At 36.0% G+C, this 15,390-nt stretch overlaps 2 long non-coding RNA genes across 3 annotated transcripts in view; both read right to left on the bottom strand.

The window, feature by feature from the left end:
- Positions 1 to 6,515, bottom strand: part of LOC103278869 (uncharacterized) — a 115,945-nt gene extending 109,430 nt beyond the window's left edge. The window contains exon 1 of one of the 2 annotated variants that reach the window (XR_010006800.1): positions 5,928 to 6,515. This is a non-coding gene — a long non-coding RNA (uncharacterized LOC103278869). The remainder of the gene's footprint in view (positions 1 to 5,927) is intronic. The other variant, XR_010006801.1, reaches the window with a different exon arrangement.
- A 1,923-nt stretch (positions 6,516 to 8,438) lies between these two features.
- On the bottom strand, positions 8,439 to 15,316 carry LOC134299588 (uncharacterized). Its single transcript, XR_010006804.1, has 3 exons — positions 14,091 to 15,316; positions 13,143 to 13,251; positions 8,439 to 12,553 (listed from the first exon to the last, which is right to left on the bottom strand). It is a non-coding gene; the product is annotated as an uncharacterized LOC134299588 (long non-coding RNA).
- Between the last annotated feature and the right edge of the window lie 74 nt (positions 15,317 to 15,390).

The raw sequence follows: 15,390 nt of genomic DNA, 5'->3' as shown, positions 1-15,390 counted from the left end.
TTGGAGGTTTGTTTGTTTATTTACTTCAGGGGCATTTGGCTAATGAGAGCATGATATCTGCAAAGAGAAAGGGCTTGCTACAGAAAATAAGTTCCCACTAATTGCACTAATTCAAAATTGTAGCATGCATCACTTAGCAAAATATAGGCACTGGCATCCAGCATAGCACTGGCAGAAGAATATTTGCTAAAGAGGGATGATTTGCCCTTTCTCTGCACGATAGCTCTATCCTTTCCAATTCCTAGGAAGTAGGGTTGGGAAGCTGCAATGGAAGGCAGAAGTGGGGAGAAATCGGGCTGGTGTGGTTTCCGTAAGTGGAGATTCCTCCTCGCCTAGCTGTCCTTGTACTTGTGCTGAGACTAATCCATTACAGTGTCCTTCTGTCATGAATATGTGATATGTCAAAACCACAGAAAAATATCATGACACATTGACTTGGCATGCTGCAACATCAAATGAATGGAGGAGTGAACCAACTATGGCTTATATCATTGGCTTTCAGCTCTACTCCTTTCAACTAGCCCTCTTCCCTGCTTCCCATGTAACAATCTTGAGGGTCCTACTTATTACATTCAAACAATAGTAACTGAGAAAACTTTTGAAGATGTGAGATAAAAGCTAAAGCTGTCTAGCCACTCAGTTAAATAGGGAATATAAAATTCTGTCCCCTATTTTCTGGTGTCCAAATTCACAAGAACTGAATTGAGTTAGTATACCCCTAGAATAGTAAACATGTAGGATGAGAAAAGAAATTTAAAACTCAACAATTTCTACAGATGATGCTTAGTATGATGACATTCACAATTAGAATTAAAAGAGGGCTTTAAAACATTTGCAGAGGCACCAGATGTGTTGCTAAAATGGACTTGCTGAAGGAAAAAGAGGGAAGAAAGAGATATTACTAATGCTGGAAAGAACTCTGAAACTGGTGCAAAGATAAATAATCTTTAAAAACAATAGTCTGTCTGATAAATAACCAAGCCCTTTGTGTATGAGTAAGAGTCTCAGAATGGGAAGTGACAATTTAAAAGTAAAATGGGGAGGGGGTCAAAAAAGATTTATCGGAACTGTAGATTTGGAAGGGGACCCAAGAATCAATTAGTTGAATTCCTTGCCTATGGAGGAATCATTTGCTAAGCATCCTGAAAGGTGAGCATTCAGCCTCTGTTTAAAAACCTCCAGTGAAGGTACGTCCACCACCTTCTAAGATACTCTGATCTCTTTCATGCTACACAATTACAGCACTTTTATAGCATTTTAACCATTATGGTCTACATCCTATAAAATCCTTAGGTTCATGAGATATTGAGAATTATCTTGAGTCATGAAACTGCAAGCCCCAGTTTTCCATGGTATCCATGCATTCCACTGTCAGCTTTTACCATACGGCTACAGGAAGAAGAAGAAAAATTCATAGAGAAAAACATATGCAAATGTTGCTCTGTGAGGGTGCACGTGAGATTTTGTATACTTCTTTATCTGAAAAATATTTGTCTACAAAAATGTCTACATTCAGTGTGATTAATGTGATTTGAAATATAAGTAGTGCAGTACTCAAAAATTCTATAAAATAAAAGTGTCTGTATATTGTAACAAATTCACATGAAGCAATGATTCAGATAGCCCAGATTTAAACACATTCCTATTAATTTTGATTATCTTCATGCTTAAAATACACCTGTGTTTTAACTAGTTTATATCTCAGAAGCAGAAAGGGATATGATACCACAAATACACAAATCAAAGCAAACAAATGACACTGATTTCCTAAATGTAAAGAAACCAGTACAAATAAATCAACTCTTTGCCTCTTGCTATGGATTTGTGGAAAATGAGTCAGTAGCAAAACTGATGTACTCCAATAGGAAGGTGACAACTGAAACACTTAAACAGCATCTCCTGCTGGTTAATCAATATTGCTGTATTTGGCAGCAGTTAAAGAAGACAATATCGTTCTATTACTTTATCTTTATAAGTAGGCATATTGAGCCTTAGAAATTATACTCAGGCCATTGGAATTTACACACACAATATTAAAAGTGAGGACAATGAAAATATGGAGGCACAGTTTGGTTGAATGTGCAGCCCATCGTCCCTATGGCATGCAATTCTGGCACATTTCTCTTTGATTTATTAGCACACAGAAATGTTGTGGGCTTGAAATAATCAAATAGTGCTATGTGTTTTAAAAGAAATTATGATGCATCTTAGAAATTAAGAAGAAGCCTGGATTGCCACATGTAGACAACTCTTACTGTACATTAGAAGGTAAATATAAATGTGCCAATAAATGTTTTAGTCAGTTGCTTCAGTAATGTGAATATGTTTAAAAGATAGGACACCGAAAGGTTTTGTGATCCGATTACCATTACAGTTAGTTTTCAGGAATTTGGACTGTATTCAAATCCAGACCATTTTGAGCATTACAAAAATTTGTCAAGAAAGACTGTGATATACCTTGAAACTTATTCACTCCAGGGATGTTCCTTAGATTCATCTGAACCACCATCAATTACATGAGATTTTGGTTGCATTCATATAATGTTAGTCTAAATCCACTTAGGAACATCAGAGAGAGAAGAAAGAAAAATATGTTTCAATTGCCCTCCCTTTGATCAGTGTTCAACACAACTCTAACCTTAACTAACCTGCCAGTTTTGGTTTTCCATCCCTCCAGTACTAAAAATTATCTAAAAGATCCAGTTTCCAAAATCCATTCTATTAAAAAATTATTTCAGTGACAGCATCTACTTAATCTAATTTCCCTTTCTTTAAAGCAGTAACATCTTCTGAATCTCTCAAAAACTAAGCATTACATCCTTCTCAAGCTCCTTAAACTACTTTTAAAAAATTACATGCTGAAAACAGGCCAAACAATTAAGTAGCAGAATAAGGCTTTAAATAAAACTTAATTGAACATTGTTTAACTTTACCACTCAAATTATGGTGTTCAGAGGACAATTTGCTTTGGACTCCTCAGTGGTGTTCTGTCTAGAGATAATTGTACCAGCAGAAATTTAACTATGAGTTATCCCATTGATTTAATGCACTTGCTCTAAACATAACTACACTTGCATCTAATACAGTGAAGCTTCACTTCCATTTTTATGTATAAAGTAAATTTTAAAAAATAAATTTCTTTAAGTTTATTTTTATATAAGCACTAGGTAGATCAAGTTCTCAAGATCATGCAAACCAATTCATCAGGTGTAATTCCACATCTGTAAATTCTTAGAGGAGCAATCCTGTCTAGCCAATTGAGGACTACAACACAGTACTTAGGGGGAAACTGTGAGGTCTTACTGTGCTTTTCAGCAATGCTAAAGAACTCAAATCATTTTCTCTGCTGGCCTGAGATCATTGCTACTTTAGGTTGGCATATCAAATTCAAGCAACAAGTCAAACCAGTAATTTTCATGTAACAGAGAAATATTGCTGTGCCTTTCCTTAATAAACATTCTATGTAAAAAGCAAAAAGCTCATCTTAATCACAGCAGTCTCTGAAAGAAATATTCTCTAGTACATGAAAATGCAAAGTGTCATTAAGTATCATGCTGGCTTAACACTGGCAACAAAATCTGATAGCATTTAAGTTTGGGGAACTTGCATAAGAGTAAAACAGTTAACTTCTTTCAGAAGAGCAAAATGACTTATCTTTGTACAGTCAGTAATAATGGAGTAGCAGAAAAAAAAAGAATCAGATAAAGCACCATGGAGTATTTTCCAGACTTGTGCAATAATAAGAACTGATCCATTATATATTCAGATAGTGTGGATGGAATGCTAGTAATATATTGTCAATCTGCGTGCCATTTTATCATCAGATAGGAGAAATGAAAGACTAATGCTAGAGAAAATGAATGCCAGTTTCCTCCTCTTTGATCCAAGTTTCAGAGGTTCTCTAAAATGATAGATAGCTCTTTGCCATGAGTGGCTTGTTCCATACCATTAACTCGGAACAAAACACAATTTGAGCGGGATAGCACTGTTTACCTCTAAGAAATGATTAATTGCATACTACCATTTATCACATGGATACAAAGACATTTGGTCACAATTTTGGACATAAATCAAGGTGCGTACTTTTAAACGTGAAGAAGAATTGCCTTAGTTCCTAAAATGGCATAGACAAGAGGTCAGGCTGGCCATAGCAACCAAGAAGCCTTAATACTCTCTAAAGGAACTGAGATTTCTCTTTAGTCATGTCTAGTGTGAAAGCCAAAAATTAAAAAGATTAGATTACTCACTAACCATCACAATAGGTTCCATGAAGAAAAAGTCATTTCTTGCCTTTGAACCACATCAAATAAATAACATTCACCCCAGATAAAATGAACAACTTTCCAAGCAAATTGAATCTTCTGAGCAGTGCTTTCCCCTGCTGAACCAGATTTACATAACAATATATCACAGGAAGCTCAGAATGAGTCTTACAAATGGGTAACTGAATAAATGCAGCTCTCGCACTGATTACTGTACACTCAAGCTTAACACTGCCTTCCTCTCTTCCCAGTTTCAACAATCTAACAAACAGAAAGAACTACAATGCTCACACTGCAAAGTTAGTCTTTGTTCTCATATGGGATCCACACTGTAAATTCATATTTTGTGACCAAGATACGATGGCATCTGGTTTACATACCATTAAAAAAAAGGTATACATTAAACCAGTTTACCATCATCTGCGCTATTGATTTATTTGTTTAACTTCATATCTCAGTTTGTTTCCCTAGTCTTCTCAACCACCTTTCAGCTCTAGGATTTTGTTTTGTTTTGTTTCAACAACAAGTTTGACTCGTTGCCCTTCTTTTTGACAATTTGTGGCTGTTCTGAACTATATCCTATAAGTATATCCTGTATGTACAATCCTAATAAATCAACAGAAAATATATCTTAAATTCACATACTTGGGCAGTTTAAAAAAAAAAAGATCATAAGCTTTGTTGTGCTGTATGACAACTGGGTCAATATTCAACTTTACCATTGTTATCTTTAAATAATGTGCCTTTTTCCAGTGCAAACCGCACAAGACTCTGATTAACAGAAAGTATTATGAAAACAATATATTACACCTATATTATTTTTTTCCCTAGAAAATAGCATCTTCTGTTCCAGTGATTCATGTAGATTAGACTTTTTGAACTCCACAGGGAAGCTCATTAATTTTTAAAGCCCGCTGACCTCAGTACAGTTAAGAGTGTAAAAATAATTAAAATCGGGATTTTCATATTGTTTTCATATTGTTCTTATATGCCCAATGCAAAGTTGCCAATTTATCCCTTGAACCATAATGAATAAATCCTGCTCAATGTAATATAACTCCCCTTCCCAAAGAAAGCTGCACAATTTGTTTTTGAACAGTGACTCTTAACATTTCTAAGGGAAAAAGCCCAATGTCATACAAAAGGAAACAAAAAATCAGGTTTTTGCCCATGCTGGAATCTAATCAAGGAAAGACCAAAAAGTCTCTTATCCCTAAAACAGTATCATTTTAAGTGAATGACTGTAAAATGAATAGAACACTAGAGCTGTTAAAACACAGTTTTTATTTACTATATGTATAGTGAAAAGTGGTGCTTTCTCCCTTTGAACCACATCAAATAAATAACATTCACCCTAGATAAAATGAACCACTTTCCAAGCAAATTGAATCTTCTAAGCAGTTCAATATCCCACCTCTAATAACGCTCTGTAATACATTTCCGATGGATCAGTTTAAACATTTCTAAAGAGAAGAGTAAACCATCCCTGAAAAAGAAAGATGCATTTGTTTTGTTTTGCTTAGGCAGTGAGCATGCTCGAAAGCTAACCTAGAAAGGATGTACAATATGAAATCAGGAAAGACTTTCAGATTTCAGACAGTACCATTCAAAGCCAACAAATCTGAGGATGTTTGAAAACTTGAGAAAATTAACAGTCCCTCTTACCTAAACTTGTCACCGGAGCGAGTCTTCTCCATTGTTGTCATCAGTTTCTCTTGCCCACCATGAAGGCTGGTTGCAGCTATGCTCATTGGACTGTGCCTCAGCTGTGGCTCTGACACCAAGCTGCCTGCACAGCCCAGCAAAGAGAGATGAGTGTGTATGAGTGTGCACACGCATATGAGAGAGAGAGAGAGAGCATGTGCTGTGTGCGTGCCTGCCTCTGTTGAAGTAACTGAAAAGGCAGCCTGCTGACTTCTAGACTGAGAACCTCAGACTCAGACCCAAGTCAGGGCTGAATAGCAATGATCAAAGCTCTGCCCCCTCACGGGAAGTAGGAGCTGGGATTTCCACCCACCCAACCCCCACGAAAAGTGGGACTGTCATTAGGGATTCTCAGGGAGAAACCTCTCACAGAGGCAGACCTTTTCCAGATTGTGAATGCCTGCCCAACAGTCCGGGCAGAATACAGGTACCTATTGTTCCTGAGACAGATACGTAGCCAGCCACTCAGGCTCTGACAGATCTCAACAAACCACTGAGCCTGCCTTTCTTTCTGTCTTTTCTTAACTCTTTATTTACTGGCACGTTTCTTTTCATATAACTACCACCCACAGTTTTCTGTATAGCCCACAGAAAGCAGGCTTGGGGGGGGGGGGGGATGGTTGATAATAAAATACTATGTTGTTGCAACAACTCTATAGAGAATGAAAAATATGTCTATTTGGTTTTTAGTTTTTTAAACACAATTGTAGCACACTGAAATTAATTAGAGATCTTACTCTTTAGGGGATGTACCAGAATCCCAAATAAACTAGAACTCTTTTATTTTCAATCCTTCTTTCCCCAAATCATTACCAAAAAAAAAAAACTTACACAAATGGTGCCATTGTTGCAATACTAAATAGTTTCTTTGATCTGTGATCTGGCATATCAATTATTTAGCGTGCACACATGAAATATTTTTATAAACTCACAACCTGGTTGTATCTCAAATGCTACAGATAGCAAGACAGAAACTTCCTACATAAATTACTTACTTATATTTCTACTCTTGGTAAGAGACCTGTATATTTGAGCTACTATACATTCTGATATCGTGTTTTGCCCATGAACATTCTGGACAATAGATATCTTTTTTGTCTCATTTGAAGGACAGGTAAGTACACCGTACTCTTGGAACTTTCAAGGTGCTCTCTAAAACAATTATTATAGCTTGAAATAAAAGAAAATATTTGAGTTGAAATACAAAATAAACATAACTGAAACCATTCACTTTTATGGAACATGAACTCAGGCATATAGCATTGCAAGGGTAGATTCTACACAGAAAACGTCGGGTTGGCACCTGGACATCACATTCAATTTTCTTTTCAAATAAGTTCTGCTGATATTTGAACATAGCTCTAGGGACTAAGGTTATCCGCAGACAGGTATGTGTGACAGCCAAAGCTTGTATAATCCTACTATTCTCTTTGAATGGAGAATTAGCTTTTGTTGTGTTTAAAGATAAGGCATTGGACCTTGGATTTATATTTCTAAAGCATCATACATCTCCCTTTTCGACATAACATACTATGCATTCCTAAAACTAGTATATGCAAACATATGACCTGATTTGAAGAAATAGATGAGTTGAAATTTAACAGAACTTGTTTCCAAAATAAAAATGTTTTATTGATAAAAAATGTAAATGTCCATATAATCTAAAGATGACTTTCTCTTTATTGTAATTAATATGTGATCTATAGAGAGGGGCATGTCATAAAATGACCTTCAAAGTTAACAGAGAATGTTCCCAGAAAACCATCATTTACAGGCGTGTTTAAAAGTAAACATTTCATTTTTCCCGTGAAGTCTCAATATAATGATAAATTCTCTGAAAAACATAATACAAACCATATATGGTAGAAAATATTAATTACACTTCTTCCACCTTTATGAAAGCAGTGAAGTTTAGCCTCTGTAGAAATATGCAACATTACAGCTTCCCAGATGTAAAAGGCAGCGATTTCTTAAATCTGCCCAGTCCGTTTCATCAGTGAAAGAAGACTGTTTGCCACATCTAAGCTTCTGTTTAGCTTAGCAGCTCTAGACACTATAATTGTTATTTCCCCAAAATTATTTTGCACACAATTTTCAAAAGTTTAGTACATCCAGCTTAGCAGTATATGGTCGTGATCAGTTAACCAAGGAAAGAAAAAGAAGCATTGGAAGAGAAACATCAACAAAATCAGAATTTTTTGGACTTCAGTTTTATTTTACACTTTGCATTTTTATCAGGAGGATTGGACTATATATATATATATATATATATATATATATATATATATATATATATATATATAATATAGGCAGTCCCCAAGTTATGAACAAGATAGGTTATGTAGGTTTGTTCTCAAGTTGAATTTGTATGTAAGTCAGAACAGGTACATTTTTAAGTGTACCTCCAGATATATATATATATATATATATATATATATATATATATATATTTCAGGTTTGGGTAGCAGAAGAGTTAACACCCCTGTGGTTCAGAAGATTTCACCTCATTTTCTGTCCCTGTGATTTTGAAAAATGTGGCTTCTTGTGGAAACAAGGATTGGTAATAAAGCTTCAGTAGAGACACCTTTTCTCTAAGATAAATCTTCAAGGCGTGAATTTCCTTTCTGAGTGGTAGATTTCTCTCACTTCCTGTTGTCTCACCCCTGTTCTTAACAATGAGTTGTCTATCAGTTGAATGTTTGTAATTTGGGGACTGCCTGTACTTTGCCCACTTTCTACAATGGTGGCGCAATTCACTTTAGATTTATGTTTATTCGCTTATTAATAACCATTGAATGTTGCTCCATAATTAAATGTTTTTGAATAGCTCACAATAAATGCACCAACAAGAAAACCACATGGATGTTACACAAACACATTCTGGACTATAGATATTGTAGTTCTATTTTGATCTATCTACTTACCTATAGAAGGGCAAGCACTAACACACGAAGCATCGGTAATTCATAATGCTGTTTTAAGATTTGACAAGACTATAGCACCATTTAGATCAGGCATGGGCAAACTTCAGCCCTCCAAGTGTTTTTGACTTCAACTTCCACAATTCCTAACAGCCAGTAGGCTGTTAGGAATTGTGGGAGTTAAAGTCCAAAATACCTGGATGGCCAAAGTTTTCCCATGCCTGATTTAGATTATGAAACTTACACTCTGTGGAAATAATAGGCTACCATTTTCCATTTCTGTAAACACTTTGCATGAAAGATAGGTATTTCTGTGAACTATGCATTTCACAGCCTTTTCTGGACAGTCACATAGAGATACGTGAGTTGAATCATGGTGGGATTCCATCCATTCAGGACAGTGATAAATACCTGGGTCTTCACCCACTAGGGTCTTCACCCACTAGGGTCTTCACCCACTAGGGACTTTCACTTCTGATACAGTGCTGGTCAAATGGGAAAGATTACCCAACCCCCTCCCCCCCATTTCAATGCTATTCCAAAATGTGCAGGAGAGATGGAACGCAGAGAACGTGGATGCATTTTCAACAGATTAGTCAATGGAACAGTCTGAAGGCTGTGTAAAGTATAGCAAACTATCTCGATTTACTTTTCAAACAATTTAAAGTAAATGTACTTTTTAAGTAAAGGTAAAATAGGAAATGGCAAGCCAAATGAGAACTAGTATGGTATTGTGATTTGCATGCTGGACGATGATTCTAGAGACCAGTGTTCAAGTCTCTGCTCAGTTACAGAAACCCTTGGGGTGATGTTGGGGAAACCACATTCTTCCATCCTCAGAGAGAGGCAAAGGTGTAGTTTTTTTTTTTTTGCTCAAATCTTACCAAGAAAACCCAGAGATAGGTTTATTTTAGGGTCACAATAACTAAAAAAATGACTTGAAAGATATACACAACAGGAATAAGAAAGTTTGAAGCAATGTTGTTGGTGCAATCCCATACATATCTACTTAGAAAATAACTCTGAAGTGGCAATTACTCCAAGCGAAATGTGCATATGATAGTAGTGTTAGTATATTACTGGTATTTTCTAGGAAAAAAGTCCAACTGGGCACTCAATTCATACAAAAGTCAGAGGCTGGAACCCTATTGTGAGGTATTATGCTACCATAACGTTACTGGTGTAGTTTGGTATAAGGAAGAAAAAAGCTGTGGGCTCATGGCCACAGAGTATATAAGGAATTGGAGAAATGGGTTCTCTAGGACTGGCATTTTTGTCTGCCTTCTCTTGCCACCCTAGAAAAATACAACCACTAGCATGGTGAGTGCAAAAATACTAGCAAGAATATTTTGTTACTGTGATATTTCAGTTTCTTTTAAGTAAAATAAATCTGCAGTTCCTCCTGGCATCAGGTGGTTGGTTACCCATTCTTCAATTGGATGTTCTACCAGAAAAGATGGGCATTTAATAGGTAAAGTGCTGGGATGAGAATTTTTCCATGTCTTGTTTTTCCAGTTCCAACTTCATTTATTCCCATACTTATTTCATGACTTTGAAAAAGTTCATGTTTTTAATTTTTGTATTAAATGTATATACTTTTACCTTCCTTTTCCTAATGTGTGCATTATTTTCACACTTTACTAACATACACCATACTGACTAAAGTGTGCCAGTGCATATCTTTACATTTGTGCACATTCTGTCTATTCATATGGTAACCCGTGGACATTGTTTTGTATGCATTTTCTTTTCACTGTCATATAAGTGCAAAATCTTAAGGTGAGTATTGAAAGTTGTAAAAAAAAATACTTTTGTTGAAACTGTCAAATCCAACTACATCTTTTCATATCCCTTGGAATGTTCACTTATGTACCACTAAAATAGCATAAAAGTTGACATTATTCAGAAATGGTAAGAAACGGTTAAAATACTATAATAAGGTATGCAGACACAAATACAGAGGATCACTAATTAAGCTTGTAAAATGTCCAAAATAAGGGACTTTAGTAAAGGTAAAGGTTTCCCTTGACATTAAGTCTAGTTGTGTCCGACTCTGGGGGTTGGTGCTCATCTCCATTTCTAAGCTGAAGAGCTGGCGTTATCCAAAGACCCCTCCATGGTCATGTGGCTGGAATGACTGCATGGAGTGTTGTTACCTTCCCACCAGAATGGTACCTATTGATCTACCAACATTTGCATGTTTTCAAACTGCTAGGTTGGCAGAAGCTGGGGCTAATCGCGGGAGCTCACTCCACTCCCCGGATTCGAACTGCCAACCTTTCGGTCAGCAAGTTCAGCAGCTCAGAGCCACCAGGGGCCCCTTAAGTTTCTTCAGTCATTCATTTTTTTAAAAAAGAAAACAAAGAAATGAAGGTAAAAGAAACTGATTTGCTGAGCTTTTGTTGCAGTTTATTGAAAAGATAAGTTATAAGCTGAGCTTTTGTTGCAGTTTATTGAAAAGATAAGTTATAATATTATGCATAGTTATTGGGAATAATCCTCATCAGATTCATTAAGCATACATAAGACTAGAGTTAGTTCTTAATTCTGACAAAGACCCTCAGAGTCAACTAATCCATGATAAGTCATAGCAGCTCAGCCAAAAGTATGGGGTGCACTTTTTTTCCGCTAAAGCACCTGAGTGCATTCTGTCTCCATATTCGATGTTTTCACATTTTAAGTTAGAGAACAGATGGAAATAATATGACAAAAAAGTGGTAGAATATTTTTAGATATTGCCTAGATTTTGTTCTGGTTGTTTTCATACATCTTACTCATCAGCATGACTTCCTTCAAATGGTTTGGATAATATTTCCCAGAAGAAATATAAAAACAAGAGGAAATAAATGCATCTATTTTTAGTGCATAATAACTAGAGAATATTACCTGAGGATACAATAACAGTATTTCCTTCCTATCATAATGTGACGGGCTTTCTCATAAAGGCACTTACTGATATCCTCAAGGACAATTTTAATAAATTACCAAAAGATATCTTCAATCTAGCAGAATATATACACCAAACACATGCAGGAAATACCTAGAATTACATGAGCTTTATTCACATTTTGCTGTACAAGGTCTCAGAGCATGTTTTTCAATGATAGCCTTAATTAACCTTCATCCCGGTGTGTAAATCTGTAGCATATAAACTGTGCCCTTTTTTATGAGTAAAGATGCTAATGTGTCTTCTCCTGCAACAAATAGCTTCCAGAATTAATGAGGTATTTAAAAAAGTGAAGGTGGTGGTGGTGAGGAGAACAAATGTTATAGTAAAAGAGTTAGTACTTAGATTTCAAGATATATGTTCTATCTATACTGTAATGTTTGCTGCAGAGAAAATCATCAACAGACCCAAATTAAAGGCTTCATAATAAAACATTCTTGGGGTTTTTTTAAACCCTCTTAAAATCAAATTTCAATAATGACAATATTAGTCTGAGATGAAAGATTAGAAAAGTTGAGATGTGTTTTATTGGCATTGGAATTTTATTGGCAACAGTGGACAAACCTAGTATTACAAGTTCTGGCACAAGTCACTTCCCTCAAACTCTTTTCTGCTGTGATTCTGCAAGTATATTTTCATTAAAAATATTCTTTCAAATGCCTTTTAAATGTTGATCTGATGCAGAAATGTAGATATGGCCCCTCATTATTTTTCAGGCCCTAGAAAACAAGTTCAGTATGACAGGTAGGGAATAGAATTACACAGGCAACTTTTATATTGCAACCAAAAGATTCATGATCAAGATAATTACAATATTGGCAAATGATCTGATCATATGTCTCACTGAAGCTGGCTCCTTGTAGTGTTAGGTCCGCTAAGAACAAAGCATGGCAAATTACAACTTCAGCAATCTCATGTGTGAACTATTTCCCAAACAAAATTTAAAATAACCACCTTGTTTCACATCCTGCCAATATCAATCAGTCCACTGATCTTGCTTTATTATGGTCCTATGAATCACTCAGGCTAAAACAGAGAACACAATTAATGGGGGGAAAATGTACAACCAAAGAGGTCTTAAGTATCTGCATAGAATACTGTGAACCTAAGTGTTGTGATGGCATTTTTGTGTGGACAAATGCAACCAGTTTCCTAGTTTTCACTTTTGCTTTGCATTCTGCACCAACCAGGACTAAAAGTGTTTCTAACATTGCGAATGATGTAAATTAGCCTCTCCCTTTTTTTCTTGCTTACAATACACTCAACCAGACAAGATTATTCACCCACGAGAAAAAAAGTGTTGCTTACCATTCGGATTTTCCCAAAGCTATCAAGTTGTCTCATTGTCAGTTCTGACCTGCCTTGTGAGCTTTGTTCTGTTGAAGTTACTGGACTGGAAATGCCAACCGTAGAGTATCTTGACAGACAAAAAATACACACAGTCAAGAGTTGCTCTTATATCATCATTCTGCCCCGAATAGTCAGCCTCTTCATCTACCTCTGCTAAAAGTCTAAATGCAACATGCTATATCAATGTAGTAAGGTCGTTTCAAGCCACATCTTAAAATATTATTGGCATTCTTCCAAGTTAATGCTTTGTAAGGAAGTCAGTAAAAAGCAATTTAATTTCACTTCAGAAAGACAAATTTCTCCATGGATAATTGGTTTTCATAGTATTCAATAAAGGCAACAATGAAATAAATTTGTCCAACATATCATTTTGTAAAGGTATATTTTATGGCTCAAAGGCTTACTTCTGCATTTCTGAAAGTTTTCACTGTCAATTTCATATAACATACTGTCTGATTATAGGGTTCCAGTTACAACTCATAAACACGCTTCAATTATAATTTCAAAGACTTATCCTTTTAGAAAGAATTCAACAGTGGGACTAAAACTTGCTTATTTTAGTTACACATCTTTCACCACGTGCTTGCAATTACATAGCATTCTTTGAAAAGCGAAATAGTTTAAGTATCAAATATTTTAATCTGGGGTTGACAAAACCCACCTACAGACAGACATTAAACCCATTGAAAAGTTCTCTAAATTCACCCACTGAACTCACTCCCCATATTTCAAATGGACTATTTCTTTTTTAAATGCATTGACAAAATGTATGGTGATTAAAAAAAAATGAAATACACACCTGTATTGTAAAATTTTAAAATTGTAATTCATGTTTTGTGTATCACACAAAAGAATAGGAATTCAATTAATAAAAAGCAATCCATGGTACAATAATGATTTGCTTACCATCATGTTCTTTCTGCCTGAGCTTTCAGATGTGTTCAGAGTAACTGGATGTTCATAAGATACATGACTGTCAGTCTCGCTACTGCTGTGAGTGCTTTGGTGGCAAGTACCAAGAAAACCTAAATGCCAGCATGACGTGGCCTTTGAAGGGCGAGGGATGCTGTTGCATTGTCTCAGCACACTCCAGTCTTCCGAAAACTCATCTGGGGAAGCTGTCTCTTGTCCAGGCAGGTTCGCGAGAGAGCTGTCACAACATCAGCAAACACCTTCAATTTCTTTCGGTCCTGAGCACCCTGTGAACTGAAGATTTCTTCCCTTTCACATTTATTTGTGTGTGGATTGGAGGCAGAGGTCACACATTTTCAATATAAAATCAAAGGCAGAATCGTAATGGGGTGAAACATTGCTCATTCAGTGGGTATTCAGCTTGCTGAGTGAATGCATTTCTGGAAAGCTTACAGTGTTTCTGACTGCATAAGCCCTGAGGTTTGTGTGATTACACACAGAGACAAAAGTATGATGAAAAATTTAAACAAATGAGATATCCCTTGCAGCACTGCCATCTATCTCTCTCCTTCTCTCAGAATAGTAAGTAGCTTTGCAAAAGAAAGTGCCTAATAAAGCCCTGGTCAGACTGCTTACACTTGGCATTTGCTGCGATAACAAATCAGAGATGATAGCATCATCCAGTTTTATGAATTTCTTGCCCCCGCAGTCACAAACATCAGACGTTTACTTTATAAAGAAACCTTTTAGATTCTCCCTGCCGTTTCCATAGTGATCTCATTTCCCCCCTTTTATCACAGATTGGCTGAAGTACTGCTACCCTTTGTGTATTAAAAGCTTTGCATTCCCAAATGTCAATGGGACAGTACTGTAGCTAGCTACCATCACACAGGGAACAATCTCTATCAACAACAAAAAAGAGGCTTCCAACAATATTTCACATGTCTTCAACAGCATGGTAAGGCAGAACGCTGTTTTGTGAAAATCTGTGCCATTATAAGAAACTACCAGTCTGGTCCATCAAAATCTATGATATAGCTTTAAAGGTGTTAGTGTGTGTGTATGTGTAACTAACAACTATCTCTCGACAAAAGCATTATCATGGCATGCATTGGTCAAAACGTCTGAGCTGTTTAGCCACTAAGGAAAACAAATTCCCATAATTTATTTTAGTTTTAACTTCATCCACAGTGTTTACATTTCACTGCTTTTCTTGGCTTTTTTTTAAAAAAAGAATAATCTATTAGAAAAAGAAAGCTGCAGAATTGTCTTTCGTAACAAATACTTCATCCTA

The sequence above is a fragment of the Anolis carolinensis genome, chromosome 5 (assembly GCF_035594765.1).
Source record: "Anolis carolinensis isolate JA03-04 chromosome 5, rAnoCar3.1.pri, whole genome shotgun sequence".
In the NCBI taxonomy this organism is placed as follows: domain Eukaryota; kingdom Metazoa; phylum Chordata; class Lepidosauria; order Squamata; family Dactyloidae; genus Anolis; species Anolis carolinensis.
This window is presented reverse-complemented; position numbering and strand designations above follow the sequence as displayed.